The sequence below is a fragment of the Dermacentor andersoni genome, unplaced genomic scaffold (assembly GCF_023375885.2).
Source record: "Dermacentor andersoni unplaced genomic scaffold, qqDerAnde1_hic_scaffold ctg00000044.1, whole genome shotgun sequence".
NCBI classification, from domain to species: Eukaryota; Metazoa; Arthropoda; class Arachnida; order Ixodida; family Ixodidae; genus Dermacentor; species Dermacentor andersoni.
The window spans coordinates 989,430-1,002,055 of NW_027314758.1; the positions used below are offsets into that span (position 1 = coordinate 989,430).

General features: G+C 47.0%; 1 long non-coding RNA gene across 1 annotated transcript; it reads left to right on the forward strand.

The window, feature by feature from the left end:
• Positions 1-2,457: 2,457 nt before the first annotated feature.
• Positions 2,458-11,213, forward strand: LOC140214431 (uncharacterized). The gene is made up of 3 exons (XR_011891365.1): positions 2,458-2,528; positions 4,930-5,019; positions 11,062-11,213. It is a non-coding gene; the product is annotated as an uncharacterized lncRNA (long non-coding RNA).
• The last annotated feature ends 1,413 nt before the right edge of the window (positions 11,214-12,626 follow it).

The following is a 12,626-nucleotide window of genomic DNA, read 5'->3' on the forward strand; positions in this document are numbered from 1 at the left end:
TTCATCGTGAGATCGGTTCTTGCAGAAATTCGTTTTCTAACTGTTTGGCGAATTGGTGACCTAAAGTCGAGAAAGCATAAATGCAAAGCTCCTAATGCCTTTTGCTATAATGACTAAAGAAACCTTACAGTGAGAAGTAATATGTGCTCACTTTATTTCAGGTTCTCTCATGTCAAAGGTTGGTTTCTATGTCGGTCCAACCAAGCGTCCTGGGGAGTTGGTCGACGCCAACGAGGGTTGTTTCATGGTTCAGCGTTTTTCACCATACGCCAAAGTCAGTACCCTGTTCGGTTGCTTCTTTATACGCAGTCTTGGTGACAGGTCATTAGGTAAAGCGAGAGCAACATGGCGGAGCTTTTACACGCTCTACGCTGTAGCCTGGCTCGCGCTGCTTTTAAGCGTTGAAGCTTCTGTCGTTTCTAGTAAGATAACTCACGCAGACATTGGCATTTTCTTTACTGACGTTCTCGCTACGACGATACATATATGCACTTTCCTCACGAGCATCATTAACATCTCGTGTATGGCGCTGGGTTCAAGGAAGCTGCTAGATTTGTTCCGCGAAGCAGCGTCGTTCGAGGCATCGAGTGATATTGCTCGTCTAGTTCGGCAATGTGCGGATAGAGGTAGGTGGTTTCGTGCATTCCGACGAGTGGGTGTCGCTGCGTCATCCATGGCTACATTAGGCTGTTGTGTTGCCATAATCATAGACAACCACTTCAACGACAACGAAACGGCTTGGAGCTATGGTATGCCGGCTCTGTTTTTTCGTCTGCTATCACAGGTCGGGTTTGCTTTCTGGGAGTGTACAATGTACATCGTTGTGAGCAGCATCTCCGAAGTTTTGGTTTCCTATTTGAGGTCTCAGGAAATCTGTCTTCGAGAATGTCAGCGCTGCGTTGAGGAGCAGCGGTCGGACGATCTGACAGCTGCTTTAGCAGTTGAGACCATACGTAAGAACATTTCCGCGATAAGAAAGATGAAAACATGCATTAACGTCATTTGGGAGCCAGCCATCCTGGCATCCTCACTGTGTTTCCTATGGGTTCATTGCATCGCCTGGTACTGTCTGTTCACGAACGAGGCGTACCACTTGAAAATATGGCTCGGATTGGCGTACAGCTGCTACAGCTCTCTCAGGTTTTTGGACCTGGCCGTCATCAGTGGCGACTTGTGCAACGAGGTAAGTTAATTGATTATCGCTGTTTCTAGCTGCACCGGTATTAAACCCGAAATTCACCTATCGCAGATGCCAGCAACAATTAGGCTTCATGAACGACGCGCAATAGTTCGAAGAACTCCTGTTGGGTTCGCTGCCTATATCAAGACAGAATTGAACGAACAACGACAAGACAGAATTGAACAATCGCGTATTGTTTGTACATAATTAACCAGGATGAGAAACATGAGGAAAAAACATACATCAGTGCAGGAATAAGATTGTCTGATTACACAAACAATATCACCATAAAGACAGTGCAACATTCCTAATTAATCATTGAAGGATATAATATTTTGATGGAGAACACAAAGTTACTGGCGCTCGTCACGTCTATTGGTAAGGTGTTGATGAGGCTATTGGTAAGCGTAAACAGCCTCAGTCTTTGTATCAGCACTTTTGCTTATAAAATGCGAACTGCCGAAGTCATAACTGCACTTAAAAAAAAGGTTATAGAACCACAATATGTAATTCTGGACAATATCTATTCTGCCGATTTCTTCCAAAGGATTAGAAAAGTAATGTTTCACCGTATAGCTGGCTCTTTTGAAAGGATCTAGTCGCGAAATCTTAATATGCCTTTCGCACGCATATGTCCATGCAACTTGCTCTGATAAATCAAAATAAATTAATTCTTAACAGCTCTGTGGCCTTCTCAGTTATTGTTGGTGCTCTATTTCATATTAGCGGGGCCTTCAATTATTATTCGTGATTTACTAATGAAAAATTTACCTCCTTACGGAATTCACGGTGTCGCACAAAATCTTATAGGCGCATGCCTGAAGCACAGATTGCAGTATGTCTTTATTAAAAACAAATCATATAGAATCATTCAAATTACAACCACTGTCCCTCTAGGCAGCATACCGGGACGGTATCTGTTTAATGTCAGGGTGAATTACTCCTTGGGAGGCAGCACCCCCTTTTATCTCCATATGATCTATACTTCTTTTTACCCGCCATGGTTGCACAGTGGCTATGGTGTTGGGCTGCTGAGCACGAGGTAGCGGGATCGAATCCCAGTCACGGCGGCCGCATTTCAATGGGGGCGAAATGCGAGAACACCCGTGTACTTAGATTTAGGTGCACGTTAAAGAACGCCAGGTGGTTGAAATTTCCGGAGTCTCCCACTACGGCGTGCCTCGTAATCAGAAAGCGCTTTTGGCACGTAAAACCCCGTCATTTTTTAATGCTTCTTTTCGATTTCCTTGATTGGTTGTAAATGCTAAGAATGTTGCAGGCTCGAAGCATTCAACAAGTGTCTAAAGAAGCGACCCTGGTGCACGTGTCGGACACGTACATGAGACAGGTAAGATCTACGCACAGTCTGGATGTGAGCAGCTATACGTTTTGACTCGCAGTAGGCTAGCAAGTTTCTGTGAATCGTCCTGTGCCTAGGCGTACTAGATGGCACAGACACTCTGAGGGCTTCGGTCACGCTCAACACTGTGAACAGTAGCACGGCGGAAGAGGTTTCTGTCGCCCTATAGTCATCATACACGCTTCAACCATACCGGCACCGGATGAACCTATCGCATTGGCCACTGGTTCACAAACCACCCGCAGAACTTTGCCATAAGGGAAGGGTGAATCCCTACGCACACTGCATTCTTATGTCATTACAACCCACATAGTTACGCAGTTGTTGCGTTTCATCTGGACACCTGGACACGCCTCTCTACATGGCAATGAACGCGCTAATGCGGTAACCCGAGAGCTCATTAACTGGCCGCCATTGGAAGAGCTGTCCAACCCAGACTACGCAACGACAGAGCCACTGAACTACACTGAAAATCAACAACATTGTAGCGATAGCAAGAGACACTTCCCCCACTACATTAGATGATGTCGCGTGGCAGCAGCTAGAAACTAATTCATCCCCTGACTCTTTTATCTTCACCTCTTCCACCCCCACAATAGCCATCGTACTGTCCCTACTATGCAGCAGAGACCACAGTATACCACTGCACCTAGGAATGCTCACATCCTCCGGGTTACTCTCCTATTCTTTCACCTTCACCTTACACCTGGGAGACTGCGCTGACCAACTTAGAGCCGCAAGAGCAGCGACGGCTGATACAGCGGGCACGCGGAGTGGCGTGAGCCATCGCTCCCTGAACTGAGGGATCCACCTTACGAGGAAGTCGCCTCACCATGGAGAATAAATGTTTTTTTCTCTCGAAATTTGGCGTCATCGGTGTTTAGTACCATGCTAACCAATCACTTAATTACCTCAGTATTTAATTATAAGAAATTGCAGAAGAAAACAAACGACCTAGAGAACAGAAGTCGCCGGAAGAATCTTGTTTTCTACGGTGTTGAAGATAAACCCTCAGAATCATGGGATGAATCTGAAGCTATGGTAAAGAATATTTGCAAAACGAGCCTTGGAATTGAACTCGGGTCTCTGGAAAGGGCACGCTTAGGACGCTATAAAGAAAATAGAAAAAGATCTACGGAAAGCTTATTACATTTCAAAACGAACTGATCATAGGTGCAAAATCCCCGACTACCCTGCCAAGACGAGCATGTATGCCAACTCAGTTTTTGTTCGAACAATTAAACAATAGAATGGGCTGACTGAAAAGTGAGTGCATTGTGTGAATAAAGATGCATTTTATTCCATGTTGTAACCCCCCTGCTGTAACGCCTTTGGGCACTGCGGGGTAATTGATGAATAAAGAAAACAGAATAATGAATAACGACGAATGCACTACAATTTTGCAATATTTTCGTAAACAACCCCTAAGACTTCCAAAGCAACTACGTGCATTTTATGTAATCAGCACATCGTAAGAAGAACCAACCGGATTTTAAATTCATTGAGACGGAATTTACCGCTTGTAGAGGTATAGTTGTGACTTACTACGGCTTGTTCAAACTTCCTTGCTTTCATCCACTTTTGAAGCCAGCATATTTAATGCAATGTCAAAAGCCCTAATAATTGAACACTTGTACGCGCAGAATTTTTTAAGGAAAGTGGTAGTACTTTTGTACCCAAAGATATAAGGCCAAAGTTGGAGCACTAAGAAGGTTTTGGGCCTAAGCATTTTTCTGTAGTTGTAAGTTAATCCTAAAGACTATTAATCATATTTATTGTGTCCTTATTTCTTTCTCTTGTTGCCAAACTAGGCAGCGTGATTGTATTACAGAACACGTAGATTGGTTTTCTGATATGGTTGAATTTATAAGTTCGCCAGGAAAAAAATCTGTGTTTTATTATTTTGCGTGGAATATGGAAGGTAACATTTATTTTAAAACTACGACAACCACTAGCAGGTGAAATGCGCTCAATTACTTTGTAACCTTCGTGTTCTGAGGAATTCGGGTTGACTGTTATTTGTTCAAGTTTGCGCTGGCTCGTTGGGACTGCGAAGGGATGCATTGGAGTGTAGCCTAACAGATACTAGATAGTTCTGCTCAGGTGTGAAACCTGATAAGCCCTAACGCAAACAACATACTGTGATAAAAGAAAAAAATTGAAACTTTAGCCTGAAGTACTTAAGATATCCGTTCCTGTAAAATACTTTTTTACAGGTGGTGTTCTTACTCGCGATGCCAAGCTAAACAATCGTTTCTCTGAGACACGTAGCAAGAAAGAGCGTACTCTTGCCCAATCACAAGGGATTTACCTAGCTTATGGAGCAGTTTGGTTAAGTCAAATTACGTCACACCGTGATGTATGCGAAGCTGTAACTATGCACTCGCAGATCCATTTTCTGCATGACAGCGTCGACCCTGGAGGCATGCGTCTCACCGGGGGGCAGTTCTTCTACATCGACAGGACACTTCTTGTTTCGGTATGGCTCAGTTGGAGAAAAGAGTTCTTGACTATTCACATCCACTTGAGTCCGATTAGTGTGCATTTATTGTAAAGTGTTACAAATTTTACTGCTAAACCGTATTCAATTCCAGTGCTGTTCTTTTCTTTGAAGTGAACTTACTTGGCCAGGAAATGCGCTGATTGATTGATTGGAAACACTTGCGACTACATATGGATGACGACGAAGTGATTCTCTAGTTGAACACTGGCGCTGTTGCCGTTGCATTCTCGCTTTGTTTCTTAGCCAATTCTGGGAGCTGCCGCTCCCTCGTTGCGGCAATGGAAGAAGAAACTTCCGAGCACTTTCCTGGCGCGCAGCCATCCGGTCGGCCTACGTCCAGGAAACGTGGGAGCGAGCCAAGCGACACAGACAGCGAAGCCACCGAGATGTGCTCGGACAGCTGCGACTCGTCGGACTACGACTTCAAGGTTGTCATGAGCGGAAAGGCAAAAAGAAGACTGCTGTGGGCGTCATCGCCAGCAAGTGTTTCAACCGTGAAGGATATGCCACAGCGCTGGCCGCATACTGTTCTCTTGCCCGTGGAGCCTATGACCAATTTGCGGTTCCTGAACAGGCAGGATCTTTCTTTGTTACTCTCGGGCATCGCACCAAATGAGATTAAAGACATGAGAATAAACTCACGGAAGAATGTCCTGGCTGTAGATGCTTTACATCGTAGCGCACTACAAAGTCTTCGGAATGTTACGTAAATCGACAAAGTAAAAGTGCGACCAATGATCCCTACTGGCGGTAACGGCACTGTTTATGGCGTCGGCGTTTCCGCTCCGGCCGACGACCTGCCAACATTAATAAAGCCTACAACAATAGGCCTTGTCATCAAGCATTTCACCAGACTCAGAAACACACGCTGCATGTGGCTTATGTTTAAGGGAGACAGCCTTCCCTCTTACGCCCAAGTTGGTCATGCCCACCATGCAGTTTGACCTTACATTAGGGTCCCTAGAATGTTCTAGGGACCCTACTTACACACCGAAGCCCCTGCAATGCCACAAGTGCTTCAAGATTGGTCATGTAATAAGCGTCTGTGTGAACAATGGTTGCACGCGGTGCGCTGAATTCCATTCAAAAGACGCCTGCCGCGCGACTGCCCTGAAGTTCCCTAATTGCCGTGGTTTTCACGAAGCCCCGTCGAAGGACTACCCCAGGGCACGGAGGAATTCGCCGTTCTAAAGCGCATGGTTCGTGATCATTCCACACACAGTGAGTCTGCGGCTACACTTAGCCGGCGACGGTATCGTCAACGAAGAGTGCAACAAAACGCCGCAACAAGCAACACGCCGTCTTCCGCTATAGCGGCTGCTACATTAACGCGGAGCTCCACCATGAAAGACACCGCGCAAACAAGGAAAGTGGCAAGACTCGATGATCGTGCTGAGTGGCCCGCACTCCCAAGCGCACAACCTGCCACGAAGACACCTAGGATACCGCCGCCATCGACACCTTCACAAACCGCTGACGCAGCGACATCCGATGAACGCCAGGTTATAATAATGTTGCGGTCACTGATGAATGCTATGCGTGTTCTACTCAGCAACATGAAAACCCATTCGGCGCAGAGCGCGCTGCAGGTGCTGGACACCCTGAGTCCAGTGCTTGCGACTCTAGTGAAAAGCAATGGCCCGCAAGATGCCATAGTTTCGAGAGGAGGTCCCGAATGTATCTGTCTTTCAATGGAATGTCAGAGGACTTAAGCCGCGTATGTCCGATTTTCGGCAGTTTGTATTCGTGAATCAGTTTCCCATTATTGTCATTTGTGAGCCAAAGTTGTCGTCTTCCATCAGACTGTCCAGGTATGAGTGCATTATGTCCCCCTACTGGCAATGGAGCAAGATTATTGTTTTTATACGCCGTGACTTGACGTATGTTCACCCCATGTCACCTGACAATGAAAACCAGTACGTGTGTTTGACTGTGAAGAAGAGCAAGGTCACTTCCACAATTCTGGGAGCCTGCTCATCACCGTCAAGTCGTCTAAAGTGCAAGCGCTTACGGGAAATTTTGACAACGACTCCATCACCGTGGGTGATTACTGGAGATTTCAGTGCCCACCACTATCTCTGGGGAAGTGACAAGCTTAACTCGAGGGGCAGAAGATCGGTGTCCATTGCCTCTCAACGAGAACTTTGTTTGTTAAATGATGGAAGCCCCACCTATCGGCGAGGAGCAGCGTATAGTAGCTGCCTCGACCTTAGCTTTCTTTCGCGGTCCTTTAACAGAAGAGTTCAATGGTTCTCGGATTTGGAAACGCGGGCAAGTGGCCACATCGCAACATATCTCACGATTGTGGCGCTGACTAGCTCCAAGTTCTCCAGAGCCGAACAATGCACCGACTGGCCGAAATTTAAATAAATCGTGGAAGACTGCTGTCGAGACTAATAATCCAGCCTAGGGAACGCAATAAACGGTGCCTTACAGGTTACCACACGTTCGATTTTATAAAGCTCCGCACGCGCCAAATTCGACATCGAGTTTGAGAAACTTCGGGCAATTCGCCGCCGTGCGGAACGAAGATATAGGCGCACAAAGTCAATTCATGATTTGAGAGCGGCCAGACGCACAGAAGAAAATACAGCGTCGTCTGAAGAAGCTGGGGCTTCACAACGATGGATGTATTTCTGCAAGTCTCTGGATCCTCTAAAGCCTTCGTCTCTTATATAGAGAACTGTTCATAGCCTCCGTGCAACCCCTGGACAGCGCCACCCATTTAATTCCCTGGCTCTTTACCTACAATGCAAATAGATTGAAGTCGCAGAATCCTTCTGTAGGAGGATTGCCGGTGAAGCAAGCTCCACTGGAACGCAGGCTCCCGACCACTTACCATTCTCACGTGATCCTTGTATGGAGGGTCCTTTTCCTCTGGACGAACTAGAGGCTGCGCTTGCTTTATGCAGGCGTTCCTCAGCGCCAGGACCAGATGTCATTACATACCGCGCTCTGTGTAATCTTCGTGAACGAGCTCAAAAGGCACTCTTGCTCCTGTGCAACGACTCGTGGCAAACTGTCACGGTTCCCCAGGAATGGAAGACAAGTCGCATAATTCCGCTTCTCAAAGCTGGCAAGTCGCCTTTGGACATTGCGTCATACCGCCCGACCACGCTTGCTAGTTGTGCAGGAAAAGTAATAGAACGAATGGTTCTAACGCACCTGGAGTGGTACCTAGAGCACTCTGAAGTTTATCCAGACACGCTGACAGGATTCAGGCGTGGCCGTTCATCTATAGACAAAGTTGTCGACTCGGTAACGTACGTTGAATTCTAGGCCGGTAAATGCTTCTCTGCTGCCTTGTTTTTAAACGTTAAAAGGGCTTACGATAACGTTACCCATGAAGCTATCCTTAAAGCGTTAGAAGCAATAAGACGGGGTAGCAAGATATATATCTGGGTTCGTAGCTACCTACAGATGCGATCATTATACGTGCTCACTGGGGATGGCCCGACACTCTAGTATTACAGTAGTCACGGAGTCCCTCTGGGCGGATTATTAAGTCCAACGTTTTTTAATCTAGCCCTTATTGGAATACTCGAGAACCTGTCAAGGGCCTTGCGACTCTCTATCTACGCCGACTACATCTGTACTAGACGTCAGGAGTGACACCGCTTCAGCTTCGTGCTCAGCTTCAGAAGCAGGCCTCATCTACACCATGCTACCTTCGTAAACAAGGTTTGGAGGTGATGTGGGAAAAGTGCGCAGTGGTGGCGTTTACTCGGAATCTAATGGCTGGGTAAGCCACATCAATCAAAGGAAAAATGATATCGTCCAGTAGAAATCACAGGTTCTTGGTTGTTGTGATTGACAGGGACTTGTCCTGGCCTCCTCACGTGAACCACGTGAAAAAGCGACTGATTGCTATATCTAATCTTTTCAGGTTTCTTGCAGGAAATAACAGGGAAGTGTCCACACAATCCATGTTCCAGTTGTTGAGGGAGTTGTTTGTTGGGTTCCTCCGGTACAGCCTACATGTAATATCTAACACGTACGAAACCAATTTGCGTACAGTTGAGAGCCTTCAAGCCCAAGCTCTGAGGATATGCCTTGTATTACCACGCGGTGCGTCAACGGCTGAAACTATTGCCATTGCTCAAGATTATTCAATCACGACGCACATCGCCGTCGAGACATTCGTGCATATGTCAGGCACATTGCCCAGACCCCTTCCCACCAGCTCCCCGCTCTGACCTTGGAATTAACGACCCCGCACGTCATTTCAACTGTCAGCGCATATCGTGCCTCGCTTACACCGAGGTACACACCTGCGGCCAGGCCGGTGTCTCCTCCATTGTGTTTGTGCCGTCCTGAAGTACATCTCACAATTTTAGGACTTCAGAAAGAGTCAGATCTACCACTGCTTGCACTAAAACAATTGAGGTTACTGTTGTTGTATGAGAAATACGGTAGCCACGTACACACCTATACTGATGAATCGACCACATCGACCAGTTCTGGGAGTGCTGTATTTATACTGACAAGAGGAGTAACACTGTGATTCCAGACGTCACTTATCACGACGTCCACGGTTGCAGCACTCACGGCTTTGCGCAGTGCGCTTCAATTTATTGACACAGAGAGTCCTGGAACATGGGCCTTGTTTTCCGACTCGAGACCGGCTTTACACAGCATGCAATCAATTCTCAGATGTGGAGCTCACGAACAGCTAGCATACAAATCGTCAAACTTCAACAGAAAGGCCACGAAATTATTTTCCACTGGCTACCTGGCCAGTGCGGGATCAGTGGAAATGACCAAGCAGACAAAGCTGCCCGAGAGTCACATCAAGAACAACACAGCGTTCCCACTCCTCTTTCCAGGACAGACGCTGCAAGGCAGCTTCGTCGCCTGGCACGCAAGCTCCCATTAGCAGATTGAAATGCCCCAAATATAAGGCGCATTAGGTTGCACGAACTGACCCCTTCGCTAAATCTCCGACCTCCACCCGCGCTTCACCGACGTGAGACATAGCTTCTATACCGGCTGTGGTTGGGAGTGACTTTCATGAAGGCGTACACTCTTTGATGGGAATGACCGACAGTGCTGCATGCGACGTCTGCAGAGTGGAAGAGTAGATGGAATATTTATTGTGCAATTGTCATCGATTTCAGTCGGAAAGACAAACATTATCTATAGCATTGCCACGGCTGGACGATCGGCCGTTGTCTGTGCAGGTACTGCTTGAAGACTGTCCCCATCGCTCCTCGGCCCACAAAGCTATGAAGGCACTTTTGTCTTTCTTGAAGGCGGCTGGCCTATGTGAACGTCTTTGACTCGCCCAGGCCCTCCGCGTGCGTGCGCAAGCTCACCGCGGCTTTCCTCCCCCTCCCCTCCCTCTCTTTATTTTATCTTTCTGTTCCCTCTTTCCAATCCCCCAGAGTAGGGCAGCCAACCAGGCGCATTTCTGGTTAATATCCCTGCCTTCTCTCTTTATTTCCTCCTACTCCTCCCATTGCGACTTCATGAAGGCGTGTGCTTAGTGGCCGGTGCACACAGTCCAGTGCCACACACCAAACCTATGAGGCAGTATACGAAGTAACGTCACTTCTGAGTTCATGTGTGGCCTTCGAGATCGCATCGGTGCACCTTAGCAAAGGTGCGCCAGTACGAATTCGGAGGCCAATGGTAATGGTACGAAAAGGCACGCGTGCAACAGCCGGACGTAGGAAGAAAGAGAGGGACAACACTTCTTGTTGTGTCCTTTCAATAGGTGGTGTCCAGACGCACGCCTCAGCGACGGCTCCCCTTAAGTAAGAGTGGCGTATCTCGAAGGCATTGCTTTTTCTAACTGCAGTAACCCGAAATAATTGCAAAGTCGGAAACGTGTCATGGCCTCCATGTTTTAGAGATCGCTCATTTCACACCTGCCTTTTCAGACCGTGAATCGCTACCAACTTGCTCAGCCTTCTGTTGTTCTATACTCCTTTGTTCTGTTTTCACGAGCTTATTACAAGAAAGTTTAAAGTATATGCATGGCATTGCGACGTCTGTTGTTCTTTCTTTTTTCTGCAGATGGCTGGATCAGTGATTACGTACACTGTGATCCTAGTGCAGACCAATCACGGCTTCTCTTCGCAAGCGAGTGTGAGTTTAGTGAACACAACAACGTGACAAGCCACCCATTGCTGGTTCCCTGTCATCAAACTGAAGCCAATCTGGTTTTTATATCGACAATGTTATAGTCTTAAATTACAAGCCATGTCTTTATGGCATGTGTCGTGTGAGAGACACAATTTCATGTGTGGTTTCGTGCTTACCCCTGTGCCATTACATACTTCTTTAGCTGCATGACTGTATGCGAGATTTTTCGCACTATCTCTCAAATGTATCCATGCGTTACAAGAGTTGCGTGAATGAATAAACAGTTATTATGTGCGCTAGCTTTATGCTCGTTTTCTGCTTACGTGTCAGTGCTCTTGTGCGTTACGAAACCGTGCGACTTACATCAATAAGGACAACCTCTCGCATTCGTGTATCGGGCTGTTAACAAGTCCAGCTATAAATTACGCTTACGCATTAGCAAAATGACTGTTCTTAGCATGAGTGGAGGCTTAGCAGTCCAGAAACAGCGCCTAAATTAAATGCGGTTCGCGACACCACATTGAAGTTCCTGCGCCGGCTTTTTCTAGATTATCCGTGAAAGATGACAAGCCTGAGCCAATGAAAGCGCAGGCTGTCCCGAAATATCAGCTAAGAAAAACAGCAAGAAAGAAATCCCAGAACTTACAATCGCGAACTCCCTAACTACGCCACGGCATATACTCAAGTTTCGATGACTGGCGTCTCGATAGCTGCGTGCGCGTGCATTAAGGGCGACCTTGGGCACTTGTTTAATGAGGCAACGTTTGTGTACCTTATACCTCTAACAAAATTGTACCTTAGTGCACACTGTGACGCACTCGCTCATTACGCCTACAGTTTTCTCTAGGACCACTCCAAGGTGGGTGAGATCCGCGTATACGGCGTACAGAAATGCGTGACCGAAGGTGGGATTGAACCTTTGTCTTCCAGGACCTCATTCCGATGCTCTTCGCATGCTTCTCTCATGTCAAAGTCAACCTTGAAAATATACGACGTGTATCCAGCCGGCAAGGCGCATGGCATAGGACATTGGCTTCCATGCTGACCTACAGCACGCACTCAGTGTCTTGACGTCTCAGTAAAAAAAATTTCTTGGGTTAGTTGGTTTATAACTGAGAAGAAAAACAGAAGCGCGAAAGAGAAATGTCCTGATTGAGCCCCTAAAACTAGACAACTACCCTGTTTCTCTAGTTTACAGTGTCTGCTAGGCCCTCCTGCAGCGTTTCGGAAAAAAAAATTCGCCGGCGATTTTGGTACTCCCTAATGCGAAATTTGACCGTAGCTCTTTAAGGGTATTCAATTCCACCGGTAGCGTCGCTCATTGTTCAGAAAGAAAACGTGAACACGGGAACGCATGGCTCGTGCGGAGCGTATTCTCCAGCGGCGGCGACGCAGGCGCTGGAGAAAGTTTACATAGCACAGACTGGAAGATGCTTTAAGGACCTAGCAAGGGAGCACGCGCTATCGATAAACAACTTGGGAGGGCACCTAGCCGA